At 36.1% G+C, this 12,309-nt stretch overlaps 1 pseudogene; it reads right to left on the bottom strand.

Annotated features, from left to right (window-relative positions):
- Positions 1-6,519: 6,519 nt before the first annotated feature.
- Positions 6,520-11,912, bottom strand: LOC150032760 (uncharacterized; annotated as a pseudogene).
- Positions 11,913-12,309: the final 397 nt, after the last annotated feature.

Raw genomic sequence — 12,309 nt, 5'->3', positions numbered from 1 at the left:
TATTGAGGTCTAAATTTAATTTGAACATTCCCTCAATTACATATCATTTCCCTACAAATACATTATTTTTTGTAAGGGTATATAGGTCTGCCCCTATAGTTTGAGTAAACCCAACTTTATTGAGGAGATAGCCCAAGACCAAATTCTTTCTTATCTCCGGAGTGTGCAGGACGTCCTTCAACGTGAGGGTCTTCCCAAAGGTAAACTTCAGTTCCACTTTGTCGGTTCTAGCAACTTTCGTGGAATGGTGATCCCCCAACAGAATATTCTTATCCTTAGTTTCAGTATAAGTTTTAAATAGACTAAGTTCGTGACAAACATGGCATGTAGCGCCAGTGTCTATCCACCACCCTTCACAACCACCGATCACATTTACTTCTGTGATCATGGTGACTAACAATTCTTCTGTCAGGTTCGCCCGACCAGCAAGACGACGCCTGTTTGTATAGTTTCTAGCCATGTGTTTAGGTTTATTAAAATTAAATCAGAGGAACTATACCGTTTCTCCTGAAGGGGGCTTCTGTTTTTTCTGTTAGTTCTGGTTGTTGGAGCCACGGTTCTGACCTTTCCTCTTTGTCCCCTTAGATTTTTGGTCAGCTTTTACCATGGCAGAGGCAAGTTTCCTAGGTCTGCGTTCACCTCCTCCCTCTGCTTCTGAGCTCCCTCCTCGATCCTTAGCCAGGTGATAAGAATTTTCAAGGAGAACTCCTTGATCTTATGCCTCAAAGTGTTCTTAAAGTCCTTCCACAAAGGGGGCAGTTTACCAATAACAACAACAACTTGGAATTGTTTGTCTAGAGGCATACCTTTAGTAATTATCTCGTGGGCTATCTCTGGAGTTCATGGGACTGGGCCTCCACGGATTTTTCATCTGTCATCAGGAACTTGAGCTAACGACTAACAACATATTTCTTTGACTCGGCCTCCTCGGTGTCATACTTCTTTTGCAGGGCATCCCAGACCTCCTTCGCTATTTTCACTGTACTATAATAGCCATACAGATCATTAGTCATGTTGGAAGGTACCAATGTGCAGTGGAAGAAACCAGGATCCATAAGCTCTCTAAATCATTAACTTTGGCAAAAAAGAAAACATGCTTCAACAAAAATAAATGGGTTTCATGACATACCTTTGAAGAACTACCTCTAAGCTTTAAATCAGCTCCAAATCTCCACAGAATCTTGTAGTAGACCACCCCAAGATCTTCCTTACTATCCTCTTGGTGCTCAAGATTGAGTAGTGGGACTCAAAATAATCTGGAATTAAGGGAATTTGGAGAAGCTCACAACAGCAACCAAGTAGAAGAACAACCTTCTTCTCTCGGATTTTTCTCAAAAATTTTGTTCGGTTGCATTACCTTCAAAACACTTCAATCTCTTCAATATATTGCAGACATTCATGTGCTGCATGAGATACAACTCATGCTTAGAGTTAATGAAGAGTTAAAGTGGGTTATTGGTGAGCTAGTACATGAAGATAATGGAAAAACAATTTTCCAACTTTTGTGTTTTTCTTTTCCTTTTCAATTTTATCAAAATTGATTTCATAAATTAATTTTATTTAATAAGACTAAAAATATTATTAATTTTACAAAATTAATTTCATAAATTATTTTTCTTAATAAAATTAATAAATAATTATTTAAACAATTTAAATAATTCTAATTAATTTAATATCAAATATTAAATTCATTTTTACATAATTCTTTCTTCAAATATTTAAATAATATTTAAATATTATTTCTCCTATTTCATTTAATTCTAATTTGAACACTTCAAATTAACTTATCACGCTATTCTAGAGCTAATATATTTACGAGCTAGTAGGGGGACCTCGCGGACCTACAGATCATGGGCTCCAACGATCCAAGATTATTCGGCTAAACTCATTAGACCGATTTAACCCCCATTCGTTAACTAATGGGTGATTCCACTAAAGCCTGTAGCTGAACTCCCCTCATTAAAAATATATTATGTCAACTCAATATAACCATGATTAGTAAGTTAACCTTTCATAAGTTGCTCGCAATAACGGCTGGGTCAAATCTCTGTTTTACCCCCGAAATTACTTCTTGTTTTTTAAGTCCCACTGATCCCTTAACGAACAATTGATTTGTGATCCAATCAACAAATCGAATCCCTCTCAGGCCAATGAGAGGGAGAGGCCTCTTGTTCAAGACCCAGAATCAGCACTTGAAAGGAACAACCTCTTTACTAACCCTAATCGGGTAGGAATGAATTCCCTCTTGCACTCTATGTTCCCAGCTATTCATCCGGTCTTATCCCAAAATGGTAATCTTATTGAGCAGAGGTAGTTGGTCTACTCTCACTGTTTATGGATCAAAGGATAATCCCGAACAAACAGGAGTTCATAGTTAGCTTAGGATTAAGGTTAAATTACCTAGGTCATTGCTTTGAAATAGTTAGTCTTAAACAGTAAATAGCGTTATAAAGTAAGAGTGACTGATTTCGTGGTTCGATCTTGCACAAAACACATTTGCACAAGACACCCCACTCCTCATGTCCTAACATGAACGAATTAGGATCACTTCGTTTGTAGCACTTTACAACTCTTTGTAACAATTACAGAGTAAGTCGCATCCAATAGTATTACAGAATAAGGTACCCAACCTTATTCATATACTATAGATCATTTTGACTATTTATTCGAACCTAATCCACTTGTATGTCTCCACATAAAGTTCAAGTACTCATATAATAGTCAAGGGAATTAGGTTTATTGGATTTCTAAAAAACAATATATTTGATAACAACTTTATTGAATTTCTGAATAAGTTATATTGTTTAGGACACACCTAACAAGTCAAACCATTTAAAATAAAGTTCTTACAAAGAAAGTCTTTCTCCTCCCATTCAGCAACTTCTTTTATCTATTGTTCAGTTGGTTCTTCTAAAGGGATGATCGACTTATCTCTGGTACAAGTTTCGACAACTTTCTTGATGGTGAGAAAGAACAACATCTTTTGCTTCCACCATTTGAAGTTCGCTCCTTCAAACCGGAATGAGCGATTGAGGTCAGATATCATAACGTCATTGTTGCTATTGAGGGCCATTAGTGATGTGGTGGTAGACGTCTTAAAATTGATAGAAACGATAAGACCCTCAGAACGACGAACAACAAGCGGTCAAGGCACGACGGTGAAGAAAAGAACAAAAACTTGCAAAAATAGAAATTCGTTATAGGCTGAGTCAGCATAGCTCACTCTCTTTAAGAAATTTCATGGCTCTGCTCAAGTGTGCAAGCAGGTCTAACAGCGTAACCAAGAGCAAATTGACACTTGAACTCGCATCGAAGGAAAGAAATCCAAAAAATGCCTATTTGTCCTGGGTAGATAAGCCTCAGATGTGCAAGGCTTGCGCGAACGAATAATATTTTTATTAAAATTAATAACCACATACACCAGCACCACGGCCCAACCGGACGTATGGCGGTGCGCGTGTGGGACATCCACCGAACCCACATTGGTCTATCTCCTCACTCCCTCCAACACAGGCCCAAACCCAAAGCTCAAGATTGGAGTACATAAGGAAGGCTTCAAAATCAAAATTTTCCAATGTGGGATTCTCCACTAAAAGTTTGTTCCCTCTTACTTTTGAAAATTAAATTTCCACCCAACAATTAATTAATCAAATCAATCCTTATTTGTTTCTATTTGAGTTTAGATAAGACAAGTCAAATAAGTGGTTCTCTTGGTAGGTTTTAATTTCTTGATATGATCGTTTTTTGCTGCCATTGTTTGAATCTTTTATTGTTTGAAGTTTCCTAGTGATATGACTCAAATTAAATATCAACAACCCACTAGGATCACATCCAATACAATCAACCAAACAATAGTACTCCAATGCACCATAAATTAGTCATCAAATTATCACCAAGCAATCAATTAATAATGGACAACAATAAATCATAAAATTTTGGAAGAATAAAAACAAATAACACACACGAATTATATGTGGAAAACCCCTTATCTGTGAAAAGTAAAAACTATGAGACTTTTGAGAAGTCCATCATTGTCAACTTATATTATTATGATAAAATTGAGGAAACAAGAACCTAAACCAGTCATACAAAGATTTACAATCCACCAATACTTTCATACATAAGAAATCAACGCTTGAAAGATAAAAGAATGAAAAATATCACCCAGCTTTAGAAATTTTGTACAGCAGCAATTGCAGACAAACCAAACCTCAAAACAATGATCAATCGTTCAACCTATGTGTCCCCAACAAGCTGACAAAAAATCAGCACGATCAAATGGTTGAAACTCTAACAATCGTAAACTTTGTTGAAGTTTTTGCTAAAAAACCGAACTGCACAACTCTCTTTCACTACAAGAAATCGGGCTTCTCTAAACACCTGAAATCAGCGGGAAATGGTGGAAAACGCGTAGGAAGATCCTCTCTCGATGTCGTACTAATCGTCAGGATTTTGGTTGGTAGAAATCCATCGGGAGAGGAACTTCCGATGCTGGAAAGGGCGGCGTTAGGAGTTGTTCACAAACTCCCAACACCAATTGTACGACGTCAGGAGTTAGGGAACTCCTGACAGTCATTGAACATCTTCGGGGGTTCCACTAACTCTTGATAGGCTCTTTTATTCGTCGGGATCTCGTGGAATGCCTGACTGCCAAGTAGTGTATGGGGAGTTCCTTAACTCCCGACGAGATCTATCATTCGCACTAACTCCCGACGGCTCAGTAATGCGTGGGGAGTTCCTTGACTGGTTGGTTATTGAATTTTAATATTATTTAATTTATAATTTGTAATATTTTTTAATTTGATCTGAATAACCTGTAAAGCATCATTAACCAACTGAAATAGATTCACATAATAAAGAAAACGAACAAAACGAAGTCCATACTATAATAAATAAAATAAAAGTTACAAGATAGTTTATAAAAGAATTTTTTCTTGAAAAAATACATGAAAAAAATAAGATGAAAACAATGTCATGAAATATGTCTTCAAAAATACAGAAAAGAAAACAATGTCTGGAACACAACATCTTCAACAATCATCCAACTTCATCTTCGAACAGCTTCCTATAACAAAATAAAAACATTCAAATGTTATAAACTTGCAGAAACAAACAACAAACTTCAACTTCAACTCCAAAACGAGTATCACGAAACTCAACCCACCTCCCATAACATATTTAAACATCAACGAACATACAAAAACTCAAACTTTTCCCCCAAAACAATCTAAACCAAACTTGATCCACCCCCACAACACATTCAAACTTCATAAACATCCATAAACACACAAAAACTCCAAGTTCAATGGCAAAACAAGCAAAACGAGTATAACCAAACTCTACCCACCCCCCATGACATATTCATACTTCATAAACATCTATAAACCAACAACATGTTCTAACATCCATAAACACACAAAAAGTTCAAGTTCAATGACACAACGAGTGTAACCAAACTCTATCCACCCCTACGACATTGTTGATGCTCATAAACATAAAAAACATACAAAAACCCACAACATGCTCAATCATTCATAAACATGCATAAACACACAAAAACTCCAAGTTCAATGATAAAACGAGTATAACCAAACTCTACCCACCCCCACGACATTCCTGACACTCATAAACATAAAAAAAAACACACAAAAACCTACAAGTTCAACTCCAAAACGATTGTAACCGAACTCTACCCACCCGCACAACATTCAAACTTCATAGACACCAACGAACACACAAAAAAACTCAATATTTCCCCCCAAAAAATTCTAAACCAAACTTGACCCACCCCCCACAACATGTTCAAACATCCATAAACACACAAAAAGTTCAAGTTCAACTAGCAAAACAAGTAAAACCAAACTCTACCCAACCCCCACGACATTCCTAATGCTTATAAACATAAAAAACACACAAAAACCCACAACATGCTCGAACATTCATAAACATGCATAAACACACAAAAACTCCAAGTTGAATGACAAAACGAGTATAACCAAACTCTACCCACACCCAACGACATTCCCGATGCTCATAAATATAAAAAAAAACACACAAAAACTTACAATTTCAACTCCAAAATGATTATAACGGAACTCTATCCACCCCACAACATATTCAAACTTCATAAACAAGAACGAACACACATAACTAAACTTCATAAACACATAAAAACTCTAAGTTCGACCCACCCCCCACACACAATAACGACAAAAATCCTACAAAAATCCAGTTATTTTGCTACCATAACTGCAGGATAGCCAACAATTCTTTATGATAAAGCTACTAAGACATAGTTACTTTGCTACCATAACTGTAGGATAGCAACATATTAGACAACTAAATAATGAAGTAATCATACCTAATTCGATGGTCCTCCTCTCTGAGATCGTATCATGTCTTTAATCATTCTTTTCATTTCTTCCATTTGTCTTGCATGATCCTCTCTCATTTGTTTTTGAACGTCTTCAAGTTCCTTAATCCTCGACTGAGACTGTTCGAAATTGGTTCTCAATTCCCTCACTTCCCTCTTTGTTCCTTGAGTAGATGACAAACATGATGAGCTGCTATCCTTCTTTGCTTAGGTTTAGGGCCCCAACCTAGGCCTTTTGAATATCCAGGTTGTCTACCCAAAACCGTCTTATAGATTTCATCCCCTATTAGTAGTTGAGAACCTTCTAGAATGGGGTTAGATTGTAATTCTAACATTTGATTATGAACATATTAATAAAATGTGTAAGTACGAGCGACTGAAGTACAAATGAAAAACAACACGAAAGTAAAACAAATATGATTACATGTGCATCTTTAGCTACCTGGTTCACGAATTTGCCACCTTTAGAGTGTGTTTCCCTAAATAGGTCAACATGTCCTATTTCTCGACCTTCCTTTGCCTACAATTCTGATTAAATTTGCAGGAATGACTTTGATCCACCTACGTGGTCGAACGGTAATTTCTCTCTATTCTTCCTATTCGTCTTCGATATTTCCTACATTCAAACAAAAAAACAAAAAAAAAACATATATTATATAATAGTAAATGAAGTAAATAATAGACGTAGGAGATTATTCTAACCTGAAACGCTTCACTCTCGAAGTGGTCACACAAAAAATACCAATCTTCTAGTCTATTTTTAACTAGCTGGCACGTGCTTGCTGAGGATTGCCACATTTCCTGTAATATCTGTGAAAATCTACTCTAAATTCTTTGAAGGAGTTTTGCATTTGATGTTCTATAAAAGGGTTAAGTCATTAAGTGGATAGATCAAGCACAAAATGATGCTACAAAAGAATAAAAGAAGAATTAGCATATATGATATTCATGACTCTTAGCTTACAATTGACTCTAAAAGAATAAACTTTTAACTTACCGAAAATTGACTCTTAGCCAATTCTAAAACTCGTTTGGAACCTCAGCAAAAGTACGACATCGTACTGGAAATGTAGATCTGACGGCGACACTAATCACATTACTAAATCGTACTGAATGTTGAGAAATCAGCTTCGTCTCCTCCTCATTTATCACGATTGGAATTCTGCCATATTTTTCGACGTATTTTCCAACTCGATGTTCTGCGAATGCTCGCGTTTTTTTAAATTGGATGTTGAGCTACTATCTTAGGAATAAAAAATTTAAAACATAATTTAGGATGTGTTTCAGTTAACTGAATATATTTCAAAATATACTAACCTGAAGTGTCTCCCACAGAAGATCCCGTGTTGCCTAGATATATCTCTTGCTCTTGGAATTCTTCATCAACCTCCTGTTGCCTATTAGGGGTTGACATCATATCTATACAAACACACAAAAAAAAAAAACAATATAAAATTAATATGAAATACGTGTAAACAAAGAAAGAGAATTGAGTAGATACATGATTACTCATCATCGTCATATAAATGAAATTATTCATCAGCACTTGAACTGTTATTGGGAGATAACTGTTCTTCATCATTGTTTATGAAGTCATCATCGCCATGTCAAATAATTGGTCTTTCCACAACTATAGGATCAACGTCAACTTTGCATAAAGTAATCTCCTCAATAGTTTCATCCACTCGGCCTCCACCAACAATTTCTAGTAAATCTAGTTGTTCATTTTCAACATCATCCACTTATGGTATATCCCATATTTGCTTATTTTGGACTACTTGAACAACTTTCCAATTTCTACCATATTTTATGTCATCAATGTAAAAGACTTGTTGTGCTTGGATAACAATGATGAAAGGCTCATTGACATACCAAAAGCGCGATCTATTGACCGATTTGTATCCTAAATCCATATGTGTTCTATTACTTTTGTTGTTATCTTTGTCAAACCATCTACACTTGAACATAAAAACACGTCTTCTGTTTGCATATTAAAAATCTAATATTTCGTCTATGACACCGTAGAAATTTTTATCCACACTTCCATTCCCTCTAATCTCCCCAGCCATTAGGACTCCACTATTTTGTGTAGCTCAACGATTATCACGCTCTATAATGTGAAATCATACCCCATTAACAATGCATCCATTGTAAGAGCGCACCTCAGACGAAGGTACCATTGCAAGTGAAAAGAAATCATCTCTCAACTTCCAATACTATGTATACCTGAGATCTGAACCAATCGGGAAATTTGTGTTGATGTCTTATATATAAGTTAGAGGGACTTTGAGCTTCAAGACAAATTAACCTCAAGTGTTGACTAGAAAATTGATCATTTGAAAGTTATATTAAAGAATTTATCCTAAAACTTAGAAATCTATAATGTTCGAAACATACTTGCGATAGTTTGTTATTTCTTTACGATTGTTGAGAATGTACCAATGTGCGATATGCTTTTCCTTTGCTGACAGTGTTTGTAAAGTTGATGCCTCTATGGTCATACCTTCTGCCTAAATAATTGAAATTCACCAAATATCTCATGATCGGGAATGTTATCATCATTTCTTTCATCTTTATTAAATCTCGTCCCAATCCCACTCAGATATCTCGAGCAGAAGTTCCATGATTCATTCATTGCATATGCTTCCGCTATAGACCCCTCAGGACGTGTTTTGTTTCGTCTAAATTGTTTTAATGTTCTTAAACTTCTTTCAATAGGATACATCCAACTGTAACTAACCGGACACACCACTTTGGTTTCATATGGTAGATGAACAACAAGGTGTACCATTACATCGAAGAAGGCAAGCGGGAATATTTTCTCCAATTTACAAAGTATGACTATGATGTCTGCTTGAGTCTGTTCAGGTCACTTACACGTATTGTTTTTTCACATAAATCGCGAAAGAATGTACACAATTCAATAATAGTAGTGCATACGTTCTTTGGTAGGTATGCTCGAATACCAATAGGGAGTAGTCTGTGAAGCAACACATGAAAGTCGTGTGTTTTTAGCCCCGATATTTTTCCATCTTCGTCATTCACACATCGTGATATGTTAGACACAAATCGATCAGGAAATTTCATTGATTTCAAATACTTACAAAACGAAATCCGTTCATTATTAGTTAATGTGTACATTGCATGTGGTTTTACAAATCTGTTATTGACCTGTATCAAGTGTAGGTCCTTTTTTATCTTCAAATCCTGTAAGTCTAATCAAGTGTTCGTTGTATCCTTTGTCTTTCCTTCAATATTTAACAATGTGCCTGCCAAATTGTCGCATATGTTCTTTTCAATATGCATTACATCTAATTTATGTCGTAACAATAGTCTGGACCAATATAGAAGTTGAAAAAAAAAATACTTTTCTTAGTCCAGTTTAGAATTCGTTTTCTTTTTTTATCTTGCTTCGATGGATGTTTGCTAAGCACAGAAAAGTTCAATGTATTTATTTGTTGTAAGATCTCTTCTCCATTTATTATGATTAGAAGAGGTCAACGTTCAACTTTTCCATCATGTTACTTACTTTAGCATCAACTATGATTCTCTGGAAGATAACGTCGATGTCTCATGATAACGGGTAGAAATGCACATTATCATAGTGCTAAGTTCTTAAACAATTTTGGATTGTGTTGATGAAATATGTTAAATTGCGTCCATTAAGCATAAATTCTATAATATTGTGGTCGCATGCGTTCAGCGCATTAGAACTATTGATTTTTGTATTTTTGTGCAGAATATGTATTAACACAATGCAAAGATTGCGATCATAGGAATTCATTGGTCGAGCGCAACTTCACCGCAACTTGGTCAGCGCAACATGGTGGGCGCATCTGGGTGAAAGGCCAATTAAGAGAGATGGGACAGAAAGCTAATGACAGTCGAATCCAAATTAAGATGACAGTTGATAACGGTCACGAAGTACATTCAGCTTTATCGGTGATAATTATTCGATGCATCAATCAGGAATTAAAGCTGTCCCATCTATACAATCGGGAGAGAGAAGTCTCCTTTCACCATTGATGCTCTATAAATACCAAGTGCATTCTTCAGAAAAGGGGTTCACGATATATATAACCAGTTCATCGTCTTTACAACCAGTTGCTTCTGTTCTTAGTTTTCTTCCATTTTAAGGCGGAGCAAGAGAAGAGTGGTGGCACCAGAGATCGCCCAGGGCAACTTGAGAGAGAACCTTGGGGTGTAAGAGCAGAGAGTGGGCCGACTCTCACGAGAGTGAGAATATCTTTAGATCACGAGTAGAAACAGTGTAAACGCCTAGTAGCAAGAAATTGCTACCAGGCTCTTTACTACACTTGCATTACTATTTTATACTTCATCTTCATATCTATTCAATGGAAGTTCTATTTCTACATCTGCTCACTCTCTTAATACGCATGAGTAGCTAAACTAGTTGAATGGGTTGAGAAGAACTAAGCTAACATGACCTAGGAAGTTCACTGCTTGCGATGGTCTTGTTTTATGCTGTGCAAAATACCCTTTAGAGTTACTCGAGAGAGAGTCTAAAGAAAGAACCTAATGTTTCGAGAGAGCTAGGTTAGAATCTGAACTCGAGAGAGCAAGATTAGGCTTACATAAACAAGAGATAGGAACTTAGAGATAAGCTTTGTTTGTCAACTTGCATCGCATGCATCCTAAGAATGAGAATGATATTATGTGGTTGCATATTTGTGTGAATGTCATGTTTTCATCGCATAAATATAGAGGTTTATGTGTAAACCCTGTAGACTTATTGCATATTTATCGCATGCATTGTAGTCTTAAAAGCCGTGGTATTCGCACCGAGAGGTGGTTTACTATTGTATGCATGTTGCATGATCGCAAGCATGAACGCATTCTAGGGAGTGTTAGCCGAAATCTTTCTCAACCCGTTCACCGCATATTCATCACATTTCCCGTTTACCAACTCTTTTCAAATTTCGCTGCATTTTTTATTTATTTTTAATCAACGCAATCGACAAACCAAACACTTTATTTATTTTATCAATTACCACAAAGTTTTCATAAAAAATTACCAACACAATCTATTTTCACAAGTCTCTGTGTTCGACCCTGGACTTACCAGGAAACTCAGAGGAATTTACACTTGAATTCTGCTGGGGAAACTTGAGTGCACAACGCAATTCCATCAACCCATATCATCCATATTTCCACTTAATAAAATAACACATCATCCCATAAATGATATTTTCCCTCTTATCCCTAAGGATGAATTATCTTCTTTGCAAATGGGACATGCTTGATAACCTTTTGTACTCCACCCAGATAGGTCATCGTATGCAGGGAAGTCATTAATAGTCCATAATAAGGTAGCATATAGTTGAAAAAACTCACCAGTAACAGAATCAGAAGTTTGCACACCAATTGTCCATAATTCTTTCAACTCTTCAATCAATGGTTGCAAGTATACATCAATTTCCTTTCCAGGAGATTTTGAACCAAGAATGAGCAAAGACATGAAGAAGTTTGTTTCCTTCAAGCATTTCCAAGGGGGCAAATTATAAGGGATTATCACCATAAGCCACATACTATAAGAAATACTCATATTTCCAAACGGATTGAACCCATCTGAAGCTAATCCCAAATGAACATTTTAGGGATCTAAACCGAAATAAGGATATTCACAGTCAAAATGTTTCCACCCCTCTGCATCAGTTGGATGTCGCAATATATCCTCCATTTCAACTTGCTTATCTTTATGCCATCTCATGTTAGAAGTGCCTTCTTTTGATGCAAATAATTGTTTTAATCTCGGTATGAATGGAAAATGACGAATTACCTTATGTGGTATTTTTTTCCCTTCCAATCATTAACTTTGTACCGAGACTCACCACAAACGGGGCATTGTTGCAAATCTGCAAATTCTTTCCGATACAATACACATTCTTTTTAAAACTAGAAAAGCATCTTTGAGC

This window comes from Benincasa hispida, chromosome 11 (assembly GCF_027475165.1).
Source record: "Benincasa hispida cultivar pf3 chromosome 11, pf3_genome.v1.1, whole genome shotgun sequence".
In the NCBI taxonomy this organism is placed as follows: domain Eukaryota; kingdom Viridiplantae; phylum Streptophyta; class Magnoliopsida; order Cucurbitales; family Cucurbitaceae; genus Benincasa; species Benincasa hispida.
This window is presented reverse-complemented; position numbering and strand designations above follow the sequence as displayed.